Source organism: Physella acuta, unplaced genomic scaffold, assembly GCF_028476545.2.
Source record: "Physella acuta isolate Inbredline_101_S28 unplaced genomic scaffold, ASM2847654v3 ptg001420l, whole genome shotgun sequence".
In the NCBI taxonomy this organism is placed as follows: domain Eukaryota; kingdom Metazoa; phylum Mollusca; class Gastropoda; family Physidae; genus Physella; species Physella acuta.
Genome location: NW_026732935.1, coordinates 212,362 through 234,107, shown reverse-complemented (window position 1 = coordinate 234,107; position 21,746 = coordinate 212,362). Strand labels below are relative to the sequence as shown.

Below are 21,746 nucleotides of genomic sequence, written 5' to 3'. Positions count from 1 at the left end.
AAAAATAAAAATAAAGGCGTATTCGAATGTAGAGAAACAGTATTATTTATGCAACCGGAAGAGTGTATAAACTTGGGACAAGAACGCAATTAACAATGACGTCGCTTATCGTTTACTCTAAAACACTAAAACAAGAGCACGAAACTGATTACGTCATCTTCCGAGTTTAGAATTTTAAAAAATGAACTATTTCACTCAAATATGATTTAGGGCTATGTACGCTATGAAATGTAGACTACACAATTCGATATTCTTGGCCTAAACTTTAAAAAAAAAATTTTATCTATTTGGATTCTAGATCTAGAGATTCTAGATCTAGATTTTGATCTAGATCTAGAGATTCTATATCATCTAGATATAGAGATTCTAGATCATATAGATCTAGATATTCTACATCTAGATCTAGATGATCTATAAAGCTAAGTTGTCGGGTGCACGATAGGGCACTTCCCGGCGCCGCAGGCGCTTCAAAATTGGCAGGATCTTGCCTTGGGGCGACAGAACACGGGGGCTGGTTGGCCGAAAAGTCTACGATGAGGGGGTCAAAACTGACCGGCGCCTTATATGGGCGAATGAATTAAGCATTCAAATTCTCAATGTTTTCGAAAGCCTAAGCGAAGCTGGGCAGCATGCCTAGTTATTTATATAATAATTAATAGCAGTAGCAAAAAAAAGCAGTCCACTTGTAAACACTGTGAAGGAATATCAATATAAGGTAGATAAGTCAGGCTTGTGCAAATGTGGTAATCTAAGCTATACATATAAATTAGTTGCGCGGACCTTTGACCACAGGTGCTTTGACCATAGGGGGTTTGACCATAGGGGGTTTGACCACAGCGGAGCTTTGACCATAGGGGCTTTGACCATAGGGGGTTTGACCACAGCGGGCCTTTGGCCATAGCGGTGCTTTGACCATAGGGGGTTTGATCATAGGGGGTTTGACCATAGGGGGTTTGACCACAGGTGTTTTCTCAGCAGAGGGTCTTTGATCACAGGTGGTCATATTAAATCAACCAAGTTTTATGAAAATGAAAAAGTTTCGTGAAACTTTATAATTGTGAATCCGATTTATAATCAAGAACTTTTGCTTCTTGAGTATAAATCTGATTCTTAATCCAGTAAGTTGCCTCTGATTTAACACAACTCTAACTGTCTGGTAATGTAGAGTAAATGCAGTTTGAAATTGTGCTGACCGTAAAAAAAAAGGTGAAATCAACTTTAGCATAATATTTTTTAAAATTATTTTTACTTCACCAGTAACAGGTATATTATTAAATTAGGCAGGTAATATATATTAATTTTGGCCCAAACAAGCATACCCTATAAGTGTTAAAGAAAAATAAAACACTTCACATTTGTTTTTGTTTTTTAAATTACCATATACATTCAGAACTGATACAAATAAATAGTTGTTTAATATGAATAGGTTTTCTTGGATCCAACATGTGTTATGGATAAAAATGTTATGAATAACTTTCGCTGCTTGCGAAAATGTTATGACGTCATCAGTATGGTTGGTATTAATGAAAGGTGAGAGGTTCAAGAAAACGCAAACACAATTTGAGCTCATTAACTTTAATGGTTGATACTGTTGGTCTTGTCTAAACCAAGAAATAAACATGGTCATCAATAATGTCAAGTCTTAGGGCCCAGTCCCTACCTCACTTTACAAAACAAAACACGACTACACCCTCACAAGGCAAACGTTCAACTGTCCTGTAACCCTCACAGTTCCTAGCTTCTTCGTTTTTCCCCACTAAGCCTAACCTAATGTACATGTCGCCACAGTTCTGTCGTACCTAATTAAAATGCCAGAACCTGCTGAAAACATCCAATTCGTCGCCATACTGTCTCCACCACGGTTACACGGGTCAACATGGCTGTCATCCGTAATTACAAACTAAAAGCTTCATCTAGTAAGTGGACGTTCAGTCGGACACACTAAGGGCTATTCCTATTACACCTATTATGATCTATCTAACCTAGAGTTAAATGATATAATAGTGTGGACATCGACACAATTAAGAATGAAACGATATTTTACCCTAGTCCTCTATCCTATGCTAATCCCAATCATAACACCTTAGATCCAACATGTATGCTGTTATAAGCCAATTTCTGTCAAATCTGACCACTGTTGAAGAAGGCTGTAAATTACGTTTTCAGAACAGTGAGATGGTTAGATTTTAACTTCTTCTTGTGTAGGTAGGTAGGTAGGTAGGTAGGTAGGTAGGTAGGTAGGTAGGTAGGTAGGTAAGTAGGTGGGTAGGTAGGTAGGAAGGTAGGTAGGTAGGTAGGTTGGTAGGCAGGTAGGCAGGCAGGCAGGCAGGCAGGCAGGCAGGCAGGCAGGCAGGCAGGCAGGTAAGTAGGTAGGTAGGTAGGTAGGTAGGTAGGTAGGTAGGTAGGTAGGTAGGTAGGTAGGTAGGTAGGTAGGTAGGTAGGTAGGTAGGTAGGTAGGTAGGTAGGTAGGTAGGTAGGTAGGTAGGTAGGTAGGTAGGTAGGTAGGTAGGTAGGTAGGTAGGTAGGTAGGTAGGTAGGTAGGTAGGTAGGTAGGTAGGTAGGTAGGTAGGTAGGTAGGTAGGTAGGTAGGTAGGTAGGTAGGTAGGTAGGTAGGTAGGTAGGTAGGTAGGTAGGTTATCATGATGAGATAATATTAAATACATAATGATTATGATGTGTGTTTTATCATGGTATTTTGATGCGAATGAATGTTGGTGCGAGAGATATAGCGAATGCATGTTTGATGACGCTGAAGAAAGAGAGTGATGTTTTGCGATAGGAACGGCTTAATATAGTATGCAGGCTTGGGAGTTCGGACTAGGGAGAATGTAAAAGATACTCCGTGTAATGCCAATATCAAGGATAGTTTTACGTTTATTTATACGAGAATAGTATTTGAATAAATAGTAAACAAGAAAATAATTGGCGTAGTTTCAAGCGATTATCGCCTGAATCGTGGTGTATCGTGGTGATATGAATGCACATGGTAGTGGTATTCTTTAAATGGTAGTAGATTGCGTCAGATCAAACACGACCCTCTCACAGCAGTCCTAACAATCACGTATAAAGGTGTCATATAGTCCGTAAAGAGATCTTTATGCTAAAATTTAACTTTGCGCATTTTTCGATGGGCACACTTTTTTGTGTGTGCTTTTTCTGTTTGCGTTTTTTACTTTTTTTGCGTTTTTTTTACCGTTGCGCTTTTTTTCCGTTGCGCTTTTTTCTGTTTGCGTTTTTTCTGCGCTTTTTTATATGTGCGGTATTTTCTGTTTGCGCTTTCTTCTGTTTGCGCTTTTTTCTGTTTGCGCTTCTTACGGGTCACAGGGAAATCGATATATACGAACCTATGCCATTGAGCTCTAGATTTCTTTAGCTTATATTACGTTATCTTAGATTATCTTAGCTTAGATTAGCTCGGCTAATATTGTAATATTATAATTTTAAAGAAAATCATTATTTTAATTGCTTTAGTGCATGCTAAAAGCTTGTTATTAAAGCGGTTTTTTTGTGCATTTTATTTGTGTATGTGCGACTGAGCGCATAACATGTTGATACGCATGTAACACATGTTTCGTATCAAATGTACATCTATATACATTTTACAAACCGCACCCATCATGAAATTCTAAATGTGGTTCAGAAGACTTATCGAACATTTAGTGATAGAGGATAGAAAATCCAAGCATAATGCCTAAGTGGTAAGATGAGAAGAGCCAGATGTTACCCATGTATTAGGCGCCCTTCCCCAATACAAATGGTGGAAAAAATATATCTAACTTAATCCTTATGGTATTCTTTCATTTCGAAACTTGGATTTAATATGGCAAACTCCACTCATTACTCAACTATTATATTACTAATCTGCTGAAAACTCTTTAAAAGTTTAAAATATAATATTAAATTTTTGTGTTTTTTAAAGACTAGCGTTGTGAATACTAGCCAATCGAAATCATCCACGTTAGAAAACGTGCATATATAAAATGTCTATTCAATGTACGGTCATCATTTAAACTACTCGTGTATCTGTAAGACATACATCATTGTAAGTTAGCTTTGTAGTAAATAATTTGTTACAGATAATATATTTGCATCAATAAAATATATTCATGTTTACATATTTTCTAAGTACAAATTATAATTAAAAATAAATTGAACACATGACATGTACAATATATTTCATCTAGCAATATAAAATGTATTCAATTTTTGTTTTTGAACAAGTTAAATTAATATTTTTTTAAAAAATGTAATTTCTTTCCAAGTTAGCTTTGTAGTAAATAATTTTTTTTGATAATACATATTTATTTTCATTAACAAAATGTCTTTATGTTTACATATTTTTAAGGAAGTATTGCATTAGGGCAAAAAAACGAAACAGAGTATTCACAAATCTCGACGATTTAGTAGGAAACACTTAATTTTGCAATCTTGTCTGTATGTCTGTTTGTGTGTGTGTATGTATGTGTCTGTCTGTCTGTCTGTGAACTCGATAACTTGACCACATTTACAACGACTTTGACAACATTTCGTATATAAGTATTATATCAAATGTGTCCACTATTTAGCGATTTTCGGAAAATGGAAGTTGGACTTATTCTACTTTTCTTCCACTTTAGTTTTTTCCTAAGAATATTTGAGAGGGTTTAGGGGAGATCACTCCCGCATTATTTCTATGCAAAAAAGTAATAATAGTTTTGCAGTATGATATTTACAATATATTTTAACTGGCTTTGTAAAATGTGTTATCGGTTAGGAATGGAATAAGTAAATTAATTTAATAGTTGATACATAATAACATCGATAAAATATTTGTATAAACGCAAAACTTTATATTTTAAATTGTTATGTTAGATTTACTAAGCTGATAAAATGAAGATCGCATTTCTTCTTCTTCTGGTCTGTATGGCAAATCTCTTTGTTGTATCAGACAGGTGAGTCTACTTAAACTATCTTTTATAAATTGTAATGTGATTAAAACAATTTATTGAGATTAGAATTCATTGTGTATGCAGAGAATCGTACGTAAATTAAATACGGGGTCATCCATTTATGACGTCCACAATTTTTTTTTGGATTTTGGACAACCCCCTATACCTATACCTATACCTATACCTATACCTATACCTATACCTATACCGATACCTATACCTATACCTATACCTATACCTATACCTACCTAACCTATACCTATACCTATACCTATACCTAACCTATACCTATACCTATACCTATAACCTATACCTATACCTAACCCTAACCTATACCTACCTACCTCTACCTCTACCTCTACCTCTACCCTACCTCTACCTCTACCCTCTACCTCTACCCTACCTACCTCTACCTCTACCTCTACCTCTACCTCTACCTCTACCTCTACCTCTACCTCTACCCTCTACCTCTACCTCTACCTCTACCTCTACCTCTACCCTACACCTCAACCTCTACCTCTACCTCACACCTCTACCTCTACCTCTACCTCAACCTCTACCTCTACCTCTACCACAACCTACCTCTACCTCAACCTCTACCTCTACCTCTACCTCTACCTCAACCACTACCTCTACCCTCACCCTCTACCTCTACCCTCTACCTCTACCTCTACCCTCCCAACCTCTACCTCTACCCTACCTCTACCTCTACCTCTACCCTCTACCTCTACCTCTACCTCTACCTCTAACCTCTACCTCTACCACTACCTCTACCCTACCTCTACCTCTACCTCTACCCAACCTCTACCTCAACCCTCTACCTCTACCTCTACCTCTACCTCTACCTCAACCTCTACCACTACCACACCTCTACCTCTAACCTCTACCTCTACCTCTACCTCTACCTCTACCTCAACCCTCACCTCTACCTCACCTACCTCTACCTCTACCTCTACCTCTACCTCTACCCTCTACCTCTACCTCTACCACTACCCTACCCTACCCTACCTCTACCTCTACCCTACCTACCTCTACCCTACCTCAACCTCTACCTCTACCCTACTACCTCTACCCTCTACCTCTACCTCTACCTCTACCTCTACCCAACCTCTACCTCCCTACCACTACCTCTACCTCTACCTCTACCCTACCCACTCTACCTCTACCTCTACCTCAACCTCTACCTCTACCTCTACCTCTACCTCTACCTCTACCTCTACCTCTACCTCTACCTCTACCTCTACCTCTACCTCTACCCTACCTCTACCTCTACCTCTACCTCTACCTCTACCTCTACCTCTACCTCTACCTCTACCTCTACCTCTACCTCTACCTCTACCTCTACCTCTACCTCTACCTCTACCTCTACCTCTACCTCTACCTCTACCTCTACCTCTACCTCTACCTCTACCTCTACCTCTACCTCTACCTCTACCTCTACCTCTACCTCTAACCTCTACCTCTACCTCTACCTCTAACCTCTACCTCTACCTCTACCTCTACCTCTACCTCTACCTCTACCTCTACCTCTACCTCTACCTCTACCTCTACCTCTACCTCTACCTCTACTTCTACTCTACCTCTACCTTCTACCTTCTACCTTCTACTCTCTACCTCTACCTCTACCTCTACTTCTACTTCTACTCTACCTCTACCTTCTACCTTCTACTTCTACTTCTACTTCTACTTCTACCTTCTACTTCTCTACTTCTACTTCTACTTCTACTTCTACTTCTACTTCTACTTCTACTTCTACTTCTACTTCTACTTCTACTTCTACTTCTACTTCTACTTCTACTTCTACTTCTACTTCTACTTCTACTTCTACTTCTACTTACTTCTACTTCTACTTCTACTTCTACTTCTACTTCTACTTCTACTTCTACTTCTACTTCTACTTCTACTTCTACTTCTACTTCTACTTCTATCTACTCTACTTCTACTTCTACTTCTACTTCTACTTCTACTTCTACTTCTACTTCTACTCTACTTCTACTTCTACTTCTACTTCTACTTCTACTTCTACTTCTACTTCTACTTCTACTTCTACTTCTACTTCTACTTCTACTTCTACTTCTACTTCTACTTCTACTTCTACTTCTACTTCTACTTCTACTTTACTTCTACTTCTACTTCTACTTCTACTTCTACTTCTACTTCTACTTCTACTTCTACTTCTACTTCTACTTCTACTTCTACTTCTACTTCTACTTCTACTTCTACTTCTACTTCTACTTCTACTCTACTCTACTTCTACTTCTACTTCTACTTCTACTTCTACTTCTACTTCTACTTCTCTACTTCTACTTCTACTTCTACTTCTACTTCTACTTCTACTTCTACTTCTACTTCTCTACTTCTACTTCTACTTCTACTTCTACTTCTACTTCTACTTCTACTTCTACTTCTACTTCTACTTCTACTTCTACTTCTACTTCTACTTCTACTTCTACTTCTACTTCTACTTCTACTTCTACTTCTACTTCTACTTCTACTTCTACTTCTACTACTTCTACTTCTACTTCTACTTCTACTTCTACTTCTACTTCTACTTCTACTTCTACTTCTACTTCTACTTCTACTTCTACTTCTACTTCTACTTCTACTTCTACTTCTTCTACTTCTACTTCTACTTCTACTTCTACTTCTACTTCTACTACTTCTACTTCTACTTCTACTTCTACTTCTACTTCTACTTCTACTTCTACTTCTACTTCTACTTCTACTTCTACTTCTACTTCTACTTCTACTTCTACTTCTACTTCTACTTCTACTTCTACTTCTACTTCTTCTACTTCTACTTCTACTTCTACTTCTACTTCTACTTCTACTTCTACTTTCTACTTCTACTTCTACTTCTACTTCTACTTCTACTTCTACTTCTACTTCTACTTCTACTACTTCTACTTCTACTTCTACTTCTACTTCTACTTCTTCTACTTCTACTTCTACTTCTACTTCTACTTCTACTTCTACTTCTACTTCTACTTCTACTTCTACTTCTACTTCTACTTCTACTTCTACTTCTACTTCTACTTCTACTTCTACTTCTACTTCTACTTCTACTTCTACTTCTACTTCTACTTCTACTTCTACTTCTACTTCTACTTCTACTTCTACTTCTATCTACTTCTACTTCTACTTCTACTTCTACTTCTACTTCTACTTCTACTTCTACTTCTACTTCTACTTCTACTTCTACTTCTACTTCTACTTCTACTTCTACTTCTACTTCTACTTCTACTTCTACTTCTACTTCTACTTCTACTTCTACTTCTACTTCTACTTCTACTTCTACTTCTACTTCTACTTCTACTTCTACTTCTACTTCTACTTCTACTTCTACTTCTACTTCTACTTCTACTTCTACTTCTACTTCTACTTCTACTTCTACTTCTACTTCTACTTCTACTTCTACTTCTACTTCTACTTCTACTTCTACTACTTATACTTATACTTCTACTTATACTTATACTTATACTTATACTTATACTTATACTTATACTTATACTTATACTTATACTTATACTTATACTTATACTTATACTTATACTTATACTTATACTTATACTTATACTTATACTTATACTTATACTTATACTTATACTTATACTTATACTTATACTTATACTTATACTTATACTTATACTTATACTTATACTTGTACTTGTACTTGTACTTGTACTTGTACTTGTACTTGTACTTGTACTTGTACTTGTACTTGTACTTGTACTTGTACTTGTACTTGTACTTGTACTTGTACTTGTACTTGTACTTTACTTGTACTTGTACTTGTACTTGTATGTACTTGTACTTGTACTTGTACTTGTACTTGTACTTGTACTTGTACTTGTACTTGTACTTGTACTTGTACTTGTACTTGTACTTGTACTTACTTGTACTTGTACTTGTACTTGTACTTGTACTTGTACTTGTACTTGTACTTGTACTTGTACTTGTACTTGTACTTGTACTTGTACTTGTACTTGTACTTGTACTTGTACTTGTACTTGTACTTGTACTTGTACTTGTACTTGTACTTGTACTTGTACTTGTACTTGTACTTGTACTTGTACTTGTACTTGTACTTGTACTTGTACTTGTACTTGTACTTGTACTTGTACTTGTACTTGTACTTGTACTTGTACTTGTACTTGTACTTGTACTTGTACTTGTACTTGTACTTGTACTTGTACTTGTACTTGTACTTGTACTTGTACTTGTACTTGTACTTGTACTTGTACTTGTACTTGTACTTGTACTTGTACTTGTACTTGTACTTGTACTTGTACTTGTACTTGTACTTGTACTTGTACTTGTACTTGTACTTGTACTTGTACTTGTACTTGTACTTGTACTTGTACTTGTACTTGTACTTGTACTTGTACTTGTACTTGTACTTGTACTTGTACTTGTACTTGTACTTGTACTTGTACTTGTACTTGTACTTGTACTTGTACTTGTACTTGTACTTGTACTTGTACTTGTACTTGTACTTGTACTTGTACTTGTACTTGTACTTGTACTTGTACTTGTACTTGTACTTGTACTTGTACTTGTACTTGTACTTGTACTTGTACTTGTACTTGTACTTGTACTTGTACTTATACTTGTACTTATACTTATACTTATACTTATACTTATACTTATACTTATACTTATACTTATACTTATACTTATACTTATACTTATACTTATACTTATACTTATACTTATACTTATACTTATACTTATACTTATACTTATACTTATACTTATACTTATACTTATACTTATACTTATACTTATACTTATACTTATACTTATACTTATACTTATACTTATACTTATACTTATACTTATACTTATACTTATACTTATACTTATACTTATACTTATACTTATACTTATACTTATACTTATACTTATACTTATACTTATACTTATACTTATACTTATACTTATACTTATACTTATACTTATACTTATACTTATACTTATACTTATACTTATACTTATACTTATACTTATACTTATACTTATACTTATACTTATACTTATACTTATACTTATACTTATACTTATACTTATACTTATACTTATACTTATACTTATACTTATAGTTATACTTATACTTATACTTATACTTATACTTATAGTTATACTTATACTTATACTTATACTTATACTTATACTTATACTTATACTTATACTTATACTTATACATAATATTTCACCTTTTTTTTTAATCAAACAGTTGTTGTAAGCCGAGTGGAAGCTGTTTAAATCATGGTGATTGCTGCGGTTCAGCTATTTGCGTCGTAAATAGGTACGGAACATTGTTTAAGTCTTTGAAATTATAAGTTTCTTTTGTATTGTAAAAATCTATATTTTAATTGAATTTGATTTTTCTTATGGTTTATTGTTCCTCATATTCAATTAGAAATTGACACCAAAAAATATTTTTAAGCCTGTAGTATTTACAATAATAATATTATGTTAGAAATTAATAAGCTCGGTGTACAATGGCAAAAAAATTAAATAATATAGTCGTTGCTGTCGGACTGAGGCTGTGCCAATATGAATAAAACTTTACCCTGGTTATAATGACTCTCAGGCATTCGCACGCAAAACTGTTTTTTTACCTAGAAATGTTTAGGATGTAAAGAAATTTAGAAAACTATTTCGTGCTTGATTACAATAGATTCTCTACAGCCTACTTGGTAAATAAATACTAATTGTTTTTATACTAAATATCAAAATTGAGCTACAGAATCCAGGAGTATTTAGAAAACTATAGCTAGAGATGTTAAATGTATAACAGCGACACGTGAAAAACTGTTTATAAACATTGAATAATCAAAACCTTCACCAATATTTGTTGATATTACTTTTCTTTTCTATTTTTTTAGGCTCGGAAAAAAAGAATGTACATATGTCTAGCGCACATGTTGGAAATCGAAAAGTAACGTATGTTATAGGGCGCTGTAAAATAATACGTAGCGTTGGGGTTGTTCTATAAGTTTATAAATAAGTTTATAAATACATTTTTAAACATACATATAATTATACTTTCGTTTGTATGTTTCTTCTAATCACTATCTTGTTATACCTAAGGTTTTCTGATATTTGAATAGCATAATAGCTAGACAAAGATACCCGAAAAATCCACGGCCAAACCGAATACACACGTTCCCTTAAAATCATATCTATACACACACACCGGCTACACCCCCGGGCTCAGAGCAACCCGTTCATATATGCCGCACCCGTCCCAGCCGACTGCCACTAAATACCTCATCCCCACACCACTAACGTCCCAAACCCAGGCCCTAATATACTATTCGCCTTTCTTCACCCATCCCCTGAGCACATATGTGCAAGCTAACCAACTACCGTGTTAACAGATTGTTTTAATTTTTTTGAAAATTCGCTGCATGCCAGTCTGATAATATTGACGTACACCTGATTTTTGTGAATCCTTTCCGACATTTTCACTATTAACAGTGTTTGCGTCAATTCTACATATAGGTACAACCACAACACTTAATCAAAAAGTTCAGCACCCTCTCATTTTACTCTCGATTCAAATTTACCTCATCTTATGATTTATACACTTTTAAAGCGATCAAAAACAAATTGCATACAATAACTTACTAAGCAAATCTTTACGATTTCCATTTATAAAACGGATTGCGAAAATCAAATTAAAACAAATAAAAACGTTGTCAATATACTGAATTAAAAACTATCGTAGATTTATGATGTACAAGTTTAAATATGCGCATCAAAAGTTTGCGTGCTATGTAAATTAAAAAATTTAATATAATGGAACAGTCGGTATTTTTAGAAATTTATTATTTGTATATATATTTATATATATATTTATATATATATATATATATATATATATATATATATATATATATATATATATATATATATATATATATATATATATATATATATATATATATATATATATATATATATATATGTATATATATGTGTTTATATATATATATATATATATATATATATATATATATATATATATATATATATATATATATATATATGTGTGTGTATATATATATATATGTGTGTATATATATATATATATGTGTATATATATATATATATATATATATATATATATATATATATATATATATATATATATATATATATATATATATATATATATATATATATATATATATATATATATGTATATATATATATATATATTGGATTGTAAATAAAACTGTACTATTTTACTAACTCTGTTTTAGGTTTCTCCCGTTGATAAAACACAATGAATAAACTAAACTTCTAGAAAAAATAAACATCTGGCATTGACAATGTTTTTAAAGTTATTTTTTCATCCTTTGGTTTTTTACTACGTGAACGCTGATCATATCAGAACATTTAGCTGTGTCGCCAGGTGAAAAGATACTATAAACGCTGACTGAAGGGTTGGAGAGATGTTCAACACAACTAATATTTGGCTTTGCAATAGTAGTATTGCGATGTATGTTATCGTCGGTCATTTCTCAATATTGAACTTAATAATTAGCAAATGAAATTACATGGTTAACTTTAAGCCAGAAAAACGGCGAGGTCATATCCCCACAACAACTCGTTAACCCCCTTATAATTCTGTTATATCTTCTCCACCTCCCCCATCCCAAAAAAATATATCTGCTTTCCTTTCTTTGTGTTGCGTGTTTATGAATGACTATAAAATAGCGTTTGCTGTTTTTTTTTTCTAAGCACAAATTTAGTTATTTATATTATAATTAATACCAGTAGTAAAATAAAAACAGTACGCTTGTAAACATTTTGAAAGAATATAAGGCAGATAAATCAGGCTTGCGCAAACGCGGTAATCTAAGCAATACATATAAATTACACAGTTAAATATTATTATTGATTTTTGACAGAAAAGCAGGCTGAAATCGGAGTCAACAGTCTAAATGTTACATAATCATTTAACACGTATTATTGAATTGTGTCGTTGCGAATGCCTAAAATTCAGATTTAAAATGAAAAAAAAAGGACAATAATCATTTATTTTAATCATTTATTTATTTATCAATCTCTACAAAACATCTATGAAACAACTCTTAATAACACGAAATAAAGACTTAAAGTCACTTTCTAAACATGACTGTTATACAATGCAGGCAGTTTCCGGAAACCATCGCTCTTCTCCCAAAAGTCATAATCTCCCAAACCCCATAATATCTTGATGTTGTTTATTGACGATCACAATAAATTTTGATCTTGTTTATCAGATATTTCATAGACACACAAATCCAATTACAATAGTTGTTTTGATTGTACCTTTGTTAATAAAATACACAACTCAACATTTCAGCTAAACTCATTTGATGTTTTATTGGAAATTTGTATTCGTTATTTCCTTCTATTAACAAAATGAGTTTCATTTTAGTATATTATTTTGGACGAGGAATAATTTTAACAAATGATATATTAGATATTCATATTAAATCAACCACGTTTTGTGCAAATGAAAACGCTTAGTGAAACTCTATAATTGTGAATCAGATTTATACTCAAGAACATTTGCTTCTTAAGTATAAATCTGATTCTTGATCCTGTAAGTTGCCTCTGATTTAACACAACTCCAACTCTCTGGTCATGCAGAGTAAATGCAGTTTGAAATTGTGCTGACCATTAAGAGCTGTAATAAAAATCGTGAAACTACTTCAGCATGATATTTTTTAAAAAGTATTTTTACTTCATCAGTAAAGAGTATATTATTAAATTAGGTAGGTAATATATATTAGTTTTAGCCCAAACAAGCGCACCCAATAAGTGCTAAAGAAAAATAAATCACTATGAGTTGTTTTTTAGCGCAACTTCCATACTGGCAAAAAAAAAAATTGCGTTTAATAACTCGTCATTTCTGGGAATGGATGGATGTGTGTCCGCAGCCTTTAAGTCGTATCTCCTCCTCAATGAAGCAATATCGAGGACTAGTTCCAAAGCAAATATGTTAAGCAAGTTCAGAGGATGATTGTGGGCCAAAAAAATTCCCGGAATTACTTCCTGAATTTCCCGGTATGGGCCAAAAAACCTCGAAAAATGCAGGTTTTGCTCCATATCTCGGCAACCAGACCACTTAGCGACTTGAAACATTTATCAATCGTTTTCTGCCATAATTTAGACCAATATTGCCGAAAAAAAATTTCAAAAATATCTTTTCGTTCGGTCACAAAAAATTAATTAAGAACATTTAAACTGAGCATCTTGTAGGCCTAGGATGATTTAAACTGAGCATCGTGTATGAGTTTATATTTATAGGATGATATTTATAAAAAATTAAAAATTAAAAATTGTTATGGAAATTGCGCTTAAATTGTCGCTAGACTTTTTATTAACTTGTTAATTTAAACTAATAGCCTGTAGCGACGTGGGATCGCTTGCGTCACTGCGCGCGGCAAGAGAGAGAGGCGAGCTACTCGTAGCTCGTATTTTTCACGTGCTAATGTTTACAAACAAGAGGGCGGGTTTTAATCATAGTCAAACACGCCGATCGTCATGCAAATCAAGCGTCGTGGAGGATAAATAAGGAAATTGCGCTTAAATTGTCGCTAGACTTTTTATTAACTTGTTTATTTGGCGTTCACTTGGTGTGCATTATTTGGTCTACGAGATTTTATTCTATTTTTAAAACTTTAAGTATTTAAAATGGATTAAAAATCATGTCTATAGCCAGAGTTCCCATCCCCTGTTATTTTATATAAGAATATTCGAGAAAGTTTTGGGGAGATCACTCCCGGTTTATTTATAATGCAAAAGTGTGACGTCGCACCATCTGAACCCCCCCAACCCCCTCATCACACACCGTCACAAAACACAAAATTACGGACCCCTCCCCCCTACGAGTGTGACGTCATTTATGGACGACCCTGATGAACATAGGCCAAAAAAATTCTCGGGTTTCCTTCCTGTATTTCCCAGAAAAGCCAAAAAAACTCGAAAAAATGCAGTTTTTGGCCCATATCTCGGCAATCAGACCACTTAATGACTTGAAACATTTACCAATCGATTCCTGCCATAATTTAGAACAATATTGCCGAAGAAAGTTATCAAAAATATCCTTTCGTTTGGTCACAAAAAATTAATTTCTTCTAATTTGTATTTGCTAAGATTACTAAAAATATACAAATATTTCTACCACAAGCACACCGGCTGAGGCAATCACTAGTGAGAGGTAACGTCACGCTGCCATTGGCCAGACTCGCGCAGATCTCGCGAGGGAGCGGGGACTAGCTCTGCTCGTGTAGAGAGAAACGAAACTACTTGTGTTGCATTAATTTGCTGAATATAATTTATCTCGATTTAAAATTGTTATGGATATCATAAGGAATTTGCTCTTAAATTATCACTAGACTTTTAATTAACTTGTTTTTTAAATTACCACATATATTCAGAACTGATAAAAATAAATAGTTGTTTCATATGATTAGGTTTTCTTGGATCTAACATGCACGCCTATCCCTGTGTTATGAATACAAATGTTATGAATAACTTTCGCTGCTTCGCTAAAATGTTATGACGTCATCAGTATGGTGAGTACCAATGACTGCAGTGAGAGGTTCAAGAAAACACAAACACAATTTTAGCTCATTAACTTTAATGGTTGATACTGTTGGTCTTGTCAAAACCAAGAAATAAACATGGTCATCAGTAACGTCAAGTCTTAGGGCCCAGCCCCTACCACACTTTAAAAAACAAAACACGACTACACCCTCACAAGGCAAACGTTCAACTGTCCTGTAACCCTCACAGTTCCTAGCTTCTTAGTTTTCCCCCACTAAGCCTAACCTAATGTGTATGTCGCCACAGTTCTGTCGTACCTAATTAAAATGCCAGACATTACTGATAACTTCCTAGGTTTTCACCCAATCTATGGCCATACTGTCTGCACCACGGTTACACAGGTCAACATGGCTGTCATCCGTAATTACAATCTAAAGGCTTGTATCTAGTTAGTGGACTTACAGTCAGACTCACTAAGAGCTATTCCTATTACACCTATTATGATATATCTAACCTACAGTTAAACAATATAATAGTGTAGACATAGATACAATTAAGAATTAAACGATATTCTATCCTAGTCCTCTATCCTATGCTAATCCCAATCATAACACCGTGGATCCAACATGTGTGCTGTCAAATCTGACCACTGTTGAAGAAGGCTGTAAATTACGTTTTCAGAACAGTGAGATGGTTAGTTTTTAACTTCTTGACTTTTGTCTTCTCTGTATGCAGTTGTTTAACCCAGAGTCCCTAAAAATAACCCATGAATACATTTCATATACTTATTATATTTACTTACTTTCTACTCATAATGGTAGACGTGAGGCCGGGGTGTGTTGACGTGTATGTTGTTATACGGAGTGAACGAGCGTACAAGGGAAGCCACTGGTCGAGTGAAAGCGGGTGTGTTGTGAGCGAGCGAAAGGAGGTGTGTAGGAATGAATGCAGAGCAGTGGCGTAGCAGGTCGGTGTAACCCGGTGCGTCACTTAATGGTGTCACCACCCACCCACCCCCCTGTTAATATATATATATATATATATATATATATATATATATATATATATATATATATATATATATATATATATATATATATATATATATATATATATATATATATATATATATATATATATATATATATATATATATATATATATATATTAGACCGATAGACATTTGCTCCGAATTTCTTATTCGATCAACAATCAGTATAAATCAGGTTTATGTCAACCCATCGATTTATTTTTTTATCACAACAACATTGCTTTTACATTAAAAATGGCAGGTCCGCGTGTCAAAGCAAGCGGATTATCCCTAGGATTGTAATAAAACAAGGTTCCCTATTTAAAGTAATATAAAGACACTAAGTTCCATATTATGTGAAATGTTTGCAATTTAGGTTAAATAGAACTCCATAGGTTCCTTTTTTACTTTGAAATTATATTACACAATGTTCCTTTTTGGATGAGAAATATAAAAAAAAATAGATTTCTTGATGTTGTTAACATTATCTATGTAAAACCAATTACATTCAAGTTAAATTAACTTGCATAGCGCCTACCATCAAGCTACGTTACCTTAGCATTCAGTGAGGAGCTGGCAAAGTGAAAACAAGAACATGTTGAACATTAAAGTTGCTGTGGTCCTGATGATATTGCTTGCAACAGCCACTTCGTTCATGTTGATGAACAGAGGTAATATGTTAACATGTTGTATTGCTATAGGTTTACTAACGTTAACGTATTCTTGCGGAGACCCTTAGGAGAAAAGCGCTAGAATTATACTTCACCACTAGTTGAGTGAATAATCTGGGTCGGCTGCTTTGTAGATTGTATTTTCTTTATTTACTTTCTATTTTTATCTTGGAAGGAGGACATACAGTAGTTAGATGTAGCGGTTGATTAAAAGTTGGTATATCGGAAATGTTTGATTGTTTGTAATAACGCAAGATATATTTAATAATATAATTATTTTTGGTAATTACTGCGTGCATGTCTATTGCAATACCTGAAAACATACATGAAAATAAGATAATTTGAAATGGCGATCATTTGAGAAGTAGAGTTCATGTACATCTTGACCTCGACACATGAAGGGTTTTTTGATGGGGTGAAATGTATGCGTTGCTATATTAAACTATATGATGACTACTGCTATAACTAACACTCCAAGTATATTACTATAAATATGTATTGAGGACGGGAACACTCTTATTTTCCGACGACACTAAGTTGACAATATAAACAACTTCGATCATAAAATAGAATTAATTTTATTATCAAATACAAGAACTACACAATATCAAAACAGGTCATTTTCCTACAACGGCTAACCCCCAACTGTCTTCAATGTTTCTTCCTACGTCATCGGTAACATTGTCGAGTCACGCTGAATTCAAACTCACGCCACAAATATTTTATTAAACACGCACACAATAGGGCTGGTAAGTAGGTCACCAACCAGTTCTACTGCTCAATAAAACCTGCATGAGCCATAGAACTTGTTGGTGACCTACTTACCAGCCCTATACCCTCGAACCAAATTGTGTACCATAAAATTTACACCGTCCTTATTAGTCTCTACCAGTCTAGTCTTATTTTATCTATCTAAGCTATGACAGATTGGTTGAGTAAGCACTAGGCCTGTCCGTCTTTACGTACTTCAAGAACTCGATACGTTTAAAGGCAAACACCGTGACTAATTCATTTTTATTACTGTTTAAAGTCTCTTATACAAAAGATCAATTTTAACATCTAAATTGTATGTTTTTTTTTATTTAACATTTTATAGCGGGACATCTAGAGAAACGGTATGTTGTTGTTTTTTTTTTCTTCACATCTTAAACCAGGGTTGGACTGGCTGTAGGTTAGTTTAAAAAAATGGACCCCAACCCCAGACCACATTTGTCATTGTGGGGGTTCGGCGTGGTCGAGTCGGTAAAGCTCATGGTTGCTAAATCGAAATGTCTTGAGTTCGAATCCTCGGGCAGATTATCTGGGGACAGCCACTAGTCTAGGAGAGACAACTCCAAAATCAAACAACTGATGCCTTGTAGTTTGTTCGTGGTTGGACATAGGCTATAGAAACAAATCCAAAAATAAAAGCAGGCTGAAATCGGAGTCAATGGCCTCAATGGCGCATAACCAGTTGACACGTATACTTAACTGTGGTGGAGGGGATCCCTTCCAACACTAAAAAAAGAACGCAGAAGAAGAAAAGAAGAAGACATTGTCATTGTACATTTTTCCTCCACCAGCGCCTGATGATAAGCCTAATCTGGATGATAATTGACCCGGCAATTTTAATTTTAAAAGTTCACGCACTATAAGACCTAGTACACCACCATTACTGGCCCCTCTCCCTATCTCTTACTAAGGTGCCCACCGGTCCTGTCCACCACTGTCTTTAACTACTTATGGTTTGTCCGTCTTCTTATAATATCTTGACTACGCTACTAACAAGTATTGCGTTAAACAAAGATTGATTTTGTATCCTATTTGTTCTTCTTCTCTTGTATGTTTAAACCATCAGTGATTGCGTTAAACAAACGTTGATTTTGTATCCAATTTGTTCTTCTTCTCTTGTATGTTTAAACCATCAGTGATTGCGTTAAACAAACGTTGATTTAGTATCCAATTTGTTCTTCTTCTCTTGTATGTTTAAACCATCAGTGATTGCGCTAAACAAAGATTGATTTTGTATCCTATTTGTTCTTCTTCTCTTGTATGTTTAAACCATCAGTGATTGCGCTAAACAAAGACTGATTTTGTATCCAATTTGTTCTTCTTCTCTTGTATGTTTAATCGATCAGTGATTGCGTTAAACAAACGTTGATTTTGTATCCTATTTGCTCTTCTTTTATTGTATGTTTAAACCATCAGTGATTGCGTTAAACAAACGTTGATTTTGTATCCAATTTGTTCTTCTTTTCTTGTATGTTTGAACTATCAGTGATTGCGCTAAACAAACGTTGATTTTTGTATTCTATTTGCTCTTCTTCTCTTATATGTTTGAACCGTCAGTGATGATTGGTGCCGGGGACAGTGGCAGGAATGTGTATATACCCAGTTACCCTGTTGCGATGGATACTACTGCAGGTAATAAGGGGGTCATCCATAAATGACATCACGCTTTTTAAACGTTTTTTACATCCCCCGTCCCCTCCGTCACACATCGTCACAAAAAGCCACATCCCCTCCCCCCCTCCCAAAAAATGACGTCATACCTCAGCCTAGAACCCCCCCCCCCCCCCTCAAAATTGCAGTTTAATTTTTCTTAAAACGTCGATATTTTTCCAAAATCTTGTCAGAACTCTATCATCATAGAGCATTTTAATCAATTGCTATTACGCTTTATTGAAACAGATTTCTAATACGCGAAATAACGGCTAAAATTCGTTTTCTAACATTTTTTTTAATAATGCAAAAGTATGAAGTCACACCACCTGAAACATCCTCCCCCCCTGTCATCACACACCATGAAAAAATACGAACCCCCCTCCCCCTTAGGAGTGTGACGTCATTTACAGTTTCTTTTATGTTAATTTCTTCCACTGCACAATGTTAAATATATTTGCAGAAAAAATACCTTGTTTTTTGTGTGTTTTCAACTTATTTCCTGTTCATTTAAACAATGTAATATTTTATTTTACAAATCCGGTTATGTATTGCTGTCTTTGTTAGGTTTTTTAACCAATATTTGTCTCTTGTTTTTATTTGTTGTTTTTTAATTATTTTTTTTTAATTCTTGTTTTTTTTTTGCCGAAAAAAAAGTCATTCAACAGTGAGTCGCGCATTCAAATGTAAATACTACAAGAAGAAAAAAACATTGCTTTCTTCATATTTTTTTTATTTCTAGAGCTCCCAATCGTATCCAAACGAAAATGTATGATAATATTGGAATAATATTGGAAATTAAACAGGAACACAGCGTAAATAAATAATCAAAGCTAACGTTTAACTTATAACAATAAAAAGAAGATTATATATATATATATATATATATATATATATATATATATATATATATATATATATATATATATATATATATATGTATATATATATATATGTATATATATATGTATATATATATATATATATATATATATATATATATATATATATATATATATATATATATATATATATATATATATATATATATATAAAATCTGCTTCAATGCCGAACACATAACTTTACATTTTTGTGTGCATACAATCGTCTCGGCTACTACGTCACATATCTTATCTGTGAAAATATTTCTAATTAATTAATTTAGGATATGGAACAATATATATATATATATATATATATATATATATATATATATATATATATATATATATATATATATATATATATATATATATATGTGTATATATATATATATATATATATATATATAATATTCACATTCGCAGTAAATATGCTCAAGTTTGTTTTCCAAACGTAAAATAAAGGTAATGTATGTATGCATTTAAAAAGTATTGCACATAAAAGAACCTCAAATTATTCTTAAAATACTCCACTTATAACTATCCCAAGACCAAGAGATAGAGATATATTTTAAATATAAATATAGCCTATATGACATAGTCAATTGATATGTTCAAAGCTTTAAATGGCTCTTTTCATTGTGTATTTTATATATATATATATATTTATATATATATATATATATATATATATATATATATATATATATATATATATATATATATATATATACGTATATATATATATATATATATATATATATATATATATATATATATATATATATATATATATATATATATATATATATATATATCGCACTATACTCTTGACCTTGTTTAGCTGTATATAAACGGGAGACGGCTGTTTTTAAGCCTAGAATATGGACTGTTACCGAAGTTTTCTTACACGACCCAAGTGCTGCAATGTCTATTGTTTTATATTATAATATAAACAATAACCTTTCAGTTCTAGATTTCTATTGGAAGATTTTTGGCATCAAACAAGACCCAAGACCGCTATCCTCTTCTGTGTGTTGGATTTAAATTGATTTTATTTCTAGAATGATTTAATGAAAGAAATAATGTTTTAGATGTATTTGATTAAAACAATAACATAATGTACACAATAAATGTGTGTGTAATATGTTGATTGCAACTGGGCTTTGCTATTAGTGAAAAAAAGAGGGATTTGTTTAGGCATAGACAGTGACATCATAGCATTAATTCTTGATTATGCGAAGCAAAGTGCTTCAAATC

The 21,746-nt window shown here is 33.4% G+C and overlaps 2 long non-coding RNA genes across 3 annotated transcripts; both read left to right on the top strand.

Annotated features, from left to right (window-relative positions):
- Positions 1-3,931: 3,931 nt before the first annotated feature.
- Positions 3,932-12,272, top strand: LOC131927575 (uncharacterized). Of its 2 annotated transcripts, none has more exons than XR_009383657.1 (5): positions 3,932-4,042; positions 4,852-4,931; positions 10,165-10,236; positions 10,820-10,872; positions 12,203-12,272. It is a non-coding gene; the product is annotated as an uncharacterized LOC131927575 (long non-coding RNA). The 2 variants fall into 2 exon arrangements; XR_009383658.1 differs by having other exon boundaries at positions 10,820-10,877.
- Positions 12,273-15,282: 3,010 nt separating this feature from the next.
- LOC131927579 (uncharacterized) lies at positions 15,283-21,522 on the top strand. Its single transcript, XR_009383664.1, has 6 exons — positions 15,283-15,511; positions 17,044-17,183; positions 18,280-18,298; positions 19,512-19,586; positions 20,913-20,951; positions 21,457-21,522. It is a non-coding gene; the product is annotated as an uncharacterized LOC131927579 (long non-coding RNA).
- The last annotated feature ends 224 nt before the right edge of the window (positions 21,523-21,746 follow it).